Raw genomic sequence first — 11,161 nt, 5'->3', positions numbered from 1 at the left:
AACAACAATCTAAACTGATGAATCAGAATTTGTAATGAGAGAAACAGAATTATACACAGCCCTCTACAAGGGTTCATAGGAGGAATTAAACGTAACTACATTACCAGTAACATGACAAATGCAGCTAAGCTAGAAAACACATGATAAAAAATAGCAACTAAAGCAAATGGTAAACATGAAGATGATTTTATCATTTAAAAATTAATTTCATCCATCTGGTTGCTCAAATGACTTTTTCTTCCCAGTAATATTGAGCTGACTTGCCTATTCAGCAATTTCAATACTATTAACTGCTAATGCTGAAATAGGGTTTTGTTTTTCACATCAGGCAAGAAATGACTGACAGCCACACCAGAGTTTTTATAGATTTTAGCAAGGAGAGACTGTTTGTTTACTCTCTGTGACTTTCCTCGTTGTGGCTGGGCAAAACCACAGGTGGCACTAAGAGGAATTTATTTAGCAGGCAGAAATTATTTCCTTTGTTCTTCTCTTGGTAGAAAAAGAAGGAATAGAAAAGTAACTACCAGTGACTGAATTTTCTTGGGAAATGTGTTTGTTCTTGATAACAAGAGCAGGGGTACAGGATCTCCCTTAAACTAACGACTAGGATGAGGGGGAAGATGTAACAAGAGAAATGTACAGGCATTTCTTTGATACTGACACAAATGTAAGCACACATAGTATCAGATTAGTAGAACAGAATCCAATTTCTTTAATTAAATGGAAAAAGATATAACAAGATTCACTGGTTGAAAAAGAAAGCTAGAAAAATCTGAACAGGAAGAAAAATGCAAATTTTAAATAAATTAACTAAGGGAATATTTTATTGAAACGTGTTGGTAGATTCCTTAGCATCCCACTTGGACAGCTTTCTAAAAGATAAACCCTCAACCAACCATAATGTATTAGGCTTCACACAGAATAAGTGGGTAATATTTCATGGCATCTGTTATAACACAGATACAAATAGATGTGCATAATGGTCTCTTTTGACCCTGAATGATGGAAAGCTTTAACCCAAACCAAATACACAAAAGAACAAGAAAACAATTTATGGATCCTTGTTCCAACTTAATTTATGCTGATTAGTCTCTTACTGGATAATAAAATCTAATGAAATCATTTCAAGGTATTACTAGTGTGAGTAAGGCTGAAAAAATTGGAAACTTCCTGTTTTATGTAAATTATATTTTGTAGTTACGCTGTCTCAATTTCTCCAGACTTAATAACTTTTGAAACTAATAACCAATTTAAAAACCAAATGGGACACTAAGTGTAGGAGAAATTAAATTCTTGAATCTGAGGGGCCAGGTGTATAATTTGCTTTTCCTCATTGCCAGCAAGAATCAACCTATTGACATACCCACGTCTGCAGACTTACTGCAAGAATGTGGTGTCTGGTCCTAGCAGGAAACCAGTCATGTTCCACAGATCTCCTGGATTTCGTTGAGCACATGGAAATAGATAATCTGAATGACAAAGTCCATTTGAGTTTTCAAAAGGCTGCTCACCTAAGGTTTTTGAAGAGACTGCCATGGAATAATCTTATTATGGATAAATAATTGCACAAAATACATGAAAGAAAATGTAGGAGTAAACGGACTTTCTTCACAATGATGAAGTTCATCACCGGATGTCCATCTGGATCTACACTAGGGGCTATTTTATTCCACTTCATCACAAATTATGTAGAGAAGAGTGGACAGTAAAGTGACAAGGCTGGCTGCTGATGCTAAATTATTCAGAATAGAAGAAAACAAAAGCTGAATGGCAAGAGTTACAGAAGGACTTCACGATACAGAATGGCTAGCAATAAAATGACAGATGGGGGCAGGGGGAACAATGCAATTCATTGTAAATAGGCAGAGTGACAGTAAACCGGGCTTGGTATAGTTTTGCAACCAAACCTGAATGACAGGCAGTGAAGAATTGTACCTGCAGATCCAGCCAGTGGGGCAGGACATTGGATCCTTTTGCCCCTTTATGAAAGACTGAAGTAATTTCACCCAGCAAGAGGTGGGACAGACTGTACCACCTTCTGAAACACATTGTGAGGGCAGAGAAAAAGCTTGTCTGCTCCCCTCATCTGTTCAGTTGTGATTAAAGGCTCGTCTCCACAAGTTGCACAGAGGCACAGTTGCAGGCATGGGAACCCCAATAACCTTGTCAGAGGCACCTGCCTCAGCTTCTCCAGAGCCCTTACAGGAGGAGGATCGATTTCAGTAAAGCGTTTGACACGGTCTCCCACAGCATCCTCGCAGCTAAACTGGGGAAGTGTGGTCTGGATGATCGGGTAGTGAGGTGGATTGTGAACTGGCTGAAGGAAAGAAGCCAGAGAGTGGTGGTCAATGGGACAGAGTCCAGTTGGAGGTCTGTGTCTAGCGGAGTCCCGCAAGGGTCGATACTGGGACCGGTTCTATTCAATATATTCATTAATGACTTGGATGAGGGATTAGAGTGCGCTGTCAGCAAGTTCGCTGATGACACAAAACTGGGAGGAGTGGCTGACACAACGGAAGGCTGCGCAGCCATTCAGAGAGACCTGGACAGGCTGGAGAGTTGGGCGGGGAGAAATTTAATGAAATATAACAAGGGCAAGTGTAGAGTCCTGCATCTGGGCAAGAACAACCCCATGTACCAGTACAAGTTGGGGACAGACCTGTTGGAGACCAGCATAGGGGAAAGGGACCTGGGGGTCCTAGTGGACAGCAGGATGACCATGAGCCAGCAGTGTGCCCTTGTGGCCAAGAAGGCCAATGGCATCCTGGGGTGTATTAGAAGGGGTGTGGTCAGCAGGTCAAGAGAGGTTCTCCTCCCCCTCTACTCTGCCCTGGTGAGGCCGCATCTGGAGTATTGTGTGCAGTTCTGGGCCCCTCAGTTCAAGAAGGACAGGGAACTGCTAGAGAGAGTCCAGCGCAGAGCCACGAAGATGATTAAGGGAGTGGAACATCTCCCTTATGAGGAGAGGCTGAGGGAGCTGGGTCTCTTTAGCTTGGAGAAGAGGAGACTGAGGGGTGACCTCATTAATGTTTATAAATATGTAAAGGGCAAGTGTCATGAGGATGGAGCCAGGCTCTTCTCAGTGACATCCCTTGACAGGACAAGGGGCAATGGGTGCAAGCTGGAACACAGGAGGTTCCACTTAAATTTGAGGAAAAACTTCTTTACAGTGAGGGTGACTGAACACTGGAACAGGCTGCCCAGAGAGGTTGTGGAGTCTCCTTCTCTGGAGACATTCAAAACCCCCCTGGACGCGTTCCTGTGTGATATGGTCTAGGCAATCCTGCCCCGGCAGGGGGATTGGACTAGATGATCTTTCGAGGTCCCTTCCAATCCCTAACATTCTGTGATTCTGTGATTCTGTGATCAGCCCACAGCCACTGTGGAGGCCCTCAGGGTGAGTCAATAGAAAGCCTCTCCAGAACACCTTACAGCCTGAGGGAGGTTACTGCCTACAGAGGTATGGGACTCACTATGGGATGTAAAGGAGGAGCATTTTGGGATTGTACCAGACTTATGGGGTGTTCAGGGGATGAAGCAAATGTGTGGAGAAGGAGGGATCAAGGTGGTTTGGGGAGGAACAAACATGGAAAAACAGAGGGATAAAAGGGGACAGTTGTGTGTAAACAGGTTGCTGGTCATCACTCTCATCTGTCTGTGCCCTACACCTGATCAGCACAGTCTGTCCCGTCTTCTTACTAAGCTCCATTTTAAAGTATTTTCTTGGGTGAGGGGACCCTCTATTCTGTGTGCCATTGTGTGTCTAAGGTCTAAGTGCCAGCAACTGGAGTCAGACCACAGGTCATAGGAGCAACTGGAGAGACTGGAGGGAGTGAGGGGTCTAAATGCCAGCAACTGGAGAGGGTACCATGAGTCATAAGGGCCACTGTGTCTAGGGTGCCAGCAATAGGAGAGATCAGGGCATATGGAGGTCTAATTGCCAGCAACTGAAGTGAGGACCACAGGTCACAGTGGCCTGTGTGTCTGGGGTGCTAGAAACCACAGAGACCAGAGTAGTGTGCATATTTTGCAGGTGCACATGTCAGTGTATGATCAGTAACTGGAGCTGGGTTACCATGCAAGCAGGATAAAGAAGCTTGGGAATTGGGTATCTAAGCAGCCACAAGTCTGGGTCAGATACTGGAAAGACCAGAGGGTCTGAAAATTGCCATCTGGGGGAATCTGGTATTCCAAGCCAGCTCCTGGACAGACTGTGAAATCTGTAGGTCAGCTGAGAGATTGGTTTGCATTTATGTGTCTCTGCACAAGGCAACTGGAGACAAGAGGATCCGGGATCAGCTACTGGATAGACTGAATGTCTACGGTTCCTGGAGGATCCATAGTGTGTTTGTCTGTGCATGTATGCGTCTGTGTGTGTACACAAGAGGGTCTCAGTAACAGCAACTGGAGTGGGGCTGCAAGCCTCAGGGGCCTGTACATCCAGCTGCCGGCAACTGGGGAGAGTAGGAAATCCAGGAGCCAGCTACTGGATAGACTGAGTGTCTAAGGTCGGCTTCTGGATGAATCCATATTGCATGTATGTGTGTGTGTATATATATATATATAGGTATGTATATTTTCTATTAAAGGGCTTTCACCCTGATCGGCCAGAGAGGAGAAGAGGATGAATCCATTGCTACTGTTTATGCTGTGTTTTCTGTTGGTGTTGATCTGCATGGCCAATCATTTGTGCATGTATACACGTACACTGTGTGTGGGTGTGTTCTATTTGGAATACGTGCTCAGTCTCGCTACTGGTTGAACGGGGGAACATGGAGCAAGAGCAGCCTTTCCTCTCTCAAGCTACCAGATTCAGCAGCTCCAAACAGCCTAGATGATCACTCCGTATTTGCCCTCTTCTGTGTGGACGCCAGAGACATGAAGGCCTTCCTGGAACACCTTTACTTATCCACCAACATACTACAGGGCTTACCACTGCATCCTTTATGCATAAAAGCTGTTAATCAAAAAAGGAGCATCTCTGAGGAAAATAAATCTGAAAACTACATTCTTCTAAATACATGTATATCTACAGCTTGTTGGACTGGCTTAACTTTTGTTTGTATTCTCTTAACTATTCTCGCCTGTTAACTTTGGAACTTTTTTTTACTGCATTTAAGGAGATTAGGCCCCAGTCAGAGATAAATTGCTTCACTTTCCTGTGATTTTTGTATTCACTTCATCCTATGGTTTCTCTGATTGAAGTGTCTTACAGGAATTACTGCCTGATGCACTTGTTGCAGTATAGCAGCTTATACCAAGCACTCTGCCAGCTGTCACTCAAAGTAGTATAGAAATTCAGTTATGTTCCTGCCTATATAAACCAACAATCACAAGAATGACATTTTCTTGACAAAATCGTCACACCTTAAAAAACAGCAATTGAAAAATTCAGCAATATGATCAAATTTATTCTCTATTGCAATGAAGTTCTTCCTCAGTTACAGATTATTCCATTGACATCTAACACACAGCAGAATTCAGTTTAAATTTGAAATGGGCAGGTGAGTATCTATGTCAAAATAAGAGAGCAACACAGTAAATTTATTTCTATCACCCCATAACAAACCAAGCTGGATTTTTTTTTTCAGAGTGAATGCTTCTTGCTGTTTCTACTAAAAATATCAGAATACCATACAAAATGTCATGCAGTTTCAAGGAGACTATTTGAAGAAGTAGGCGGTGGGAGATTACTGAAAAAAGCAAACAAACAAGCTGTTTCATCAAGAATGGAAACAATGAAACCTGGTTTCCTATGGATTTATGCTATCGGTGGAGCTCTGTGCGGCTTCTCTCCTGCCTAATAAGGATTCTGTTTATGCTGCATAATTCCCCGCAGACCATTAAAAGGGTCTTCCTCTTATATCCAAACATTTGTGCTTTAAAAAAATGTATAGCAACTTATTAGATTTTTTACTTTTTACTCTCTGCCAAACTGGCTGCAATTGCCCAGGAGGTTCGACATGCTATGCTGGTAGAGACAGAGGACTACATTCTTTGAAGGTTTGTTGGTCTCTGTTTACAATAGTAAATTCAATTTCATAAATATTCTCCAACTTCCATATAGAGAGTATTTATAACATGTCTCTATTTTAAGGAAATACTTTCAGGAATTTCGTCTGTTCTGGAGAACACAACCATTGATGGAACGTAAAGAATTTCTACTGCATGAACCACACACAAAAGATTCATGGATAAATTACTGAGAGAGGGCGTATTGCAGTCTTAATCTAGAGGAGGCCCTGCATGTACCTAATGGCTTCTCTCTCTGGGAAGTTTAAGATTAAAGACTGGCAGACCATAGATGCTTAATGCTTATTCTCAAACACCTGCTGATGCCATGATTACTCCACAGACAAAACAAAGTCAAGTCAGAAATACCATCACTAATACCATTAGACGGACAGTGGTATACAGCTAGGCCCCCTATCTGTGAGCAGAAGCATTCTCTGCAAGTGAGAATAAGGACAAAATAAGGAATTATCTAAAATTAAGTCTCTTAAAAAACAAAGCGTACTTCCCTATACTGATGTAAGCAAAATGCTGTACGAACTTGAGGTACCGTGTATCAAAAAGACAAGTTCTGTTGGGGAGCAAGAAGAGGGTTTCAACCTAAACATTCTCTCCCCTATGAGGAGAAAAAAACCCCAAACCTAACACCAGATAAACCGAAGGCGAAAACTGTAACAAAGTACTGAGCCTTCCTTGAGGCAAAGTGCTGAAATGTAAACTACTGCCCAATCGAGGGTGCAGGTCAGAGATGGTAGATTACACTCTCTTTCCTTCCAGCTTCTACTCTAGGGAATACCATAAATATCATAAATGACCTCTTTTCTTAGCCACTGGTCTGGAAACTTGCAGTTAATTAATTTCATGCCATTCAACATAAAGGTCTAGGACTCTATCCAAATTTTTTTTAGTGAACATCCAGCAATAAATGCAGGCTTCCCCAGGCTTAGCTAACAGTTTGTAACAATGATTGGCAGCTCCTTCCAAAGTCTCCACAGGTCACTCAGAATCACAACCTGCCCCAGGTACTCCAGAGTCTTTGCCAGGCACCAGACTTTTGTAAATACTTTTTTCATGGCCTTGCCCAACCATACAGTTCAATTCAGCATGAGTTGAATTTAACTGACCCTCACCTAGCAAAAACAGAGTCTAGGCAGTTGGAGAGGAAAATATTTTGAGCTGGGAACCTTTTAGGAATAAATGACTACTAATTAAGCTACCCATACTGGAAGAGGAAAAGCTGGGTTTTTCTCTCATCCTAAAAGGAGAAAAACCCATGTTGTTTATTTTCTTTTAGAGATATCTACACCGCTAGGGTATGTGCTGTTTCTACTTATTTCAGCTAACCATCTGCAGAGAAGAACGCAAAAATCCCATGATCAGGAGAGCACACAGGCTGATTCCAAAGACTACTGGTTACAGCATATAGCTACGGAGCAGACAACTTGCACGTTGCAGCTCGTGCTTCTTGAACAACCTGAGTGTTCTATGCAGCCACTAGATTATAGAATAAATATATCAAAGGGAACAAACTTAAATAGTAAACCTTTGACAAAATATACATAAAACTTCCAATTCATTTAGCAAACATAAGGTCCTCTTAACAGCAAAACTCTACAAAAGCACAACTGGCATAACTACTTCCTGGTTTTGGTGCATGTAAATGACTTCAACCTAGACAGGGCATCCAGAAGGAGAGAACATTTTCTGGTACAAATTACAATGGAAATCAAAGTGGAATGCTAACTAATTTAAGTCCTGCTGCTGCAACTACTTTACTAACACATTTTTTTGCAAGACCAAGGCCTTAGGCACACAGTGAAATAATTGTCATAGAGTCCTGTATCTGAAAACAGGATGAAATGGTTCTTAGAATACGGTATCAGAAACCAAAGGTTCTGTCAAACAGTAGTGATAGCCCTAAAATTCTCCACATGCACTTCTGAAAATGAAAGGTTGATTTATAAAACCTAGTGAAACTCTATGTCGAACAAACCAACATCGTCTGGGTCTCTTTATGTGGCCTGCCTGGGCAACCAGCCAATAGACTGAAATAGTTTAATATTATATAGAAAACCTACCTGTAAAAAAAATCAATCACAGTAAGCTCTGCACAGGAAGTTCAGGGCAAGGGTGAAGTAGCCAGTTATAAAGTGTTGTTCTTGTGTTAACAGTCTAGTAAATATGCAGTTCTTCTCTGTGGTTCTTTCTTTAGATTAAAGATGCCTGACAAACACCCGCAGGAAGCTGTAAGTTTACATCACAATTTCATCGCTCCTGAAAAAAACACAAAACAAAGTACTGGAATGTAAACTATGAAAATGCAGTTTTCATTTTAGACGACATGGGAAGCTTTGTTACCTCTCTACCCTCCTACCCCTCAAGAGGCATGCCAGAGTTGTCAAGTTTTTTTAATTAAGTATTTAAGCATGAAACGTGTTCCACACTACTCATGTGAAATGAGGAATAAAAGTCATTATGTTTAAGAGAAAGATAAAATAACTAAATCTGGTCATTCGTGAAAGCAGAGAACAGGCAAACAAGAATTTGGAGTTATGATCTCCCCTCTGAAATGACCTCTGGCCAGATCCAGTGAAGTAGCTAGGCCAAAGAAAGGTAGGGATTTTCTAAACTATGATACAAACAGTCCCTGGTCTGCTTAGAAGTAACACTTAACTTTTTCTTCTGATGACTCCCCAAATTTTACATAAAACAGAAGTGTACTGATCATATGTAATATATCCATTGAATTGACCCTATGTAATATATCCAGTGACTGTACAATGCTGTTGAGGGCAGAAACTAGGTCTTCCTGCCTCTACATTAACATCTTAACTGTGCTCTGTCTGGCCCAATCAGCTTGAATTTGTGGCTGTACCATGTCTCAGCCTTAACAGGAAAAGCCTGTGAATTTGGTTATAAGGATACTCTCCTGGCAAATGGACAATATGGATTTCAACTCCCTTGAGGCTGCAGTTGAAGAGGATACACGTTTCCTACTACCTGACTAAATAGTAGCCTATTACGTAAAGCAGAAGTGCTTCACCTGCAATTACAGAACAGCTGTAAAAGGCTCTGGTTTATAAATCCCAGCTAAAGAGAAACACTCTTCTACCATCCCGTAACACTGCACCAAATTTAAGGGTAGGGAGTGTTTCTAAGCATCCTCCCCACGTTTCCTACTGGCAAGCTTCCTGTCCCTCCGTACTGTCTTGGGATTCCAGGCATCAGCTCTGGTTCTGCATGCCACCCAAGGGACCAAACGTGTAATTTATCAACCCCACCTCTTAACATCTCTTTGTTGCAATTTCTCCTTCTGAAAGTGGTGATTATAATTTCTGCCTCACAAGAGTGCTGACCCTTAACTGGAGTTAACTGGAGTGTGAAAGAGATTTTTGTTTTCCTCAGAAGCCAAGCGTAAGTGGTACAAGGTACTCATTATACAGTGAAATAGCTGATTGCATCCCTCACAGTTTTAGATTACCCACCATTCTACACAGATCCCAATCCTAGCTGACCTGAAAGTATTGTATATTTAAAGATGCAGAATCACTGAATAGAGGGTTGCTCTTCATCCTGCTAAGAATATAGAAGGAAGAGTGGCCATATGTGATGTACACATGTCCTGGTTTGGCCTAAACCAGGCCGATTTTCCTTTCAGTGATTTTTACTTTCAGCTAAGTCTCCTCTAAGTAACTGCACTTTCTGAAACTAACTGCATGTTTTCGCAGACAGTGTCTGCTTCCAGGACTGATAACGCTCAAAGTTTGTAGTTATCACTGAGGCACCGGTAGGGATGTTGTGCAGAAAGGCTCTTGCTGTACTTGTTCTTGAGAGAAACCAAGGTCACTGCTGAATTCCTCACTGCTTACGAGTGAAGAGCCGAAGGGGGGTCGCAGCTGCAGGGGGGAGCGGACAGGGCAGGTGACCCAAAATTGACCAACGAGGGTATTCCATCCCATACACGTCATTCTCAGTATAAAGCGGGGGGATCACGAGGGTCTCGCTCTTTTTCTGCTATGGCCGGTGTCCAAGGAGGACTCCGTCTGTTTTCCTGCTGCCCCCGATCCCGATCCGTGCATCCCTGAATCCAGCTCTCAACCGTCGCTAGGCCCAGCCTGGGCCTTCCCGGAGCCTGCCCTGCAGTGCCGGTGGTGACGTGGCTGACTTCAGGGGAGCTCAATCTTGGTTTTGTATATATATTTGTATATATTTGATTATTTCTATTATTGTTATTATACTCTTTTTCATTATTATAGTTTATTAAAACTGTTTTAACTTTCCAACCCAGAAGTCTCTCTCCCTTTTCCCTTTCCCTTTCCCTCTGGGGGGAGGGAGGGGGGATAACAGAGAGCATCTGCCGCAGGTTTAATAGCCGGCCCAGCTTTAAACCGTGACAACACATCAAAAATATTTTGTTCAATTTATAGAAATACCTGTCTATTGTGAGGTTCACTCTACCTGCTGATCTACACATTTCACCTGGCTGAAAAGGATACTCATTATCTTTGTGAAAATGATGAATAACCTTTAAATCCTTGGGAAATTACTGAACATGAAAGCCAGACAAAGACATGCTGAACCTGAAGACATCCATTCCAGCTGAAGCAAGCAACAACCAGGATGTATCCCTTTCATAGCTCAGTATTTTTGGGTAACCATTTTGGTGCTTAGGGCCAGGCAGGGATCAGTACACCTTGGTGGCTGGGCACCATTTCACCCAGACTTCTGCCTGCGCACTGCAGCCCTCCACACAAAAATCCTTTCCCCTGCTTTCTTACGGCTCCCCATTGCCCAAGTCTAAACAAATAAGGAGGCCAAATGCATAAGGCGTTTTGGGATACATACAGATGCCTTTCAGGGTCTTTGTTAATCCTGCTAAACCTTTTAATTTGTGACCCAATTCGCTCAGCTTTGTAACAACCCCTTAGTTGTCTATTAACCCCCTAGTTACATTTGCTGCTTGCATCGAGGTTTCAGACAACCAGTTTGCCTATTAATTGACTGGTTTGCTGCATCCTGGAGCACGTTGTTTACTGAAACGGGCAAAAAGCTCTAGGGAGAGCTTTGTTAACATATTCAGAAATTAAATGGGTCAAGCTGCCTGGATAAAGAAAGTGCTGACCCACATTTAGGAAGTTAATTGTTTTTC

Source organism: Nyctibius grandis, chromosome 1 (assembly GCF_013368605.1).
Source record: "Nyctibius grandis isolate bNycGra1 chromosome 1, bNycGra1.pri, whole genome shotgun sequence".
Lineage (NCBI taxonomy): Eukaryota > Metazoa > Chordata > Aves > Nyctibiiformes > Nyctibiidae > Nyctibius > Nyctibius grandis.
Note: the sequence above shows the minus strand (reverse complement) of the source record.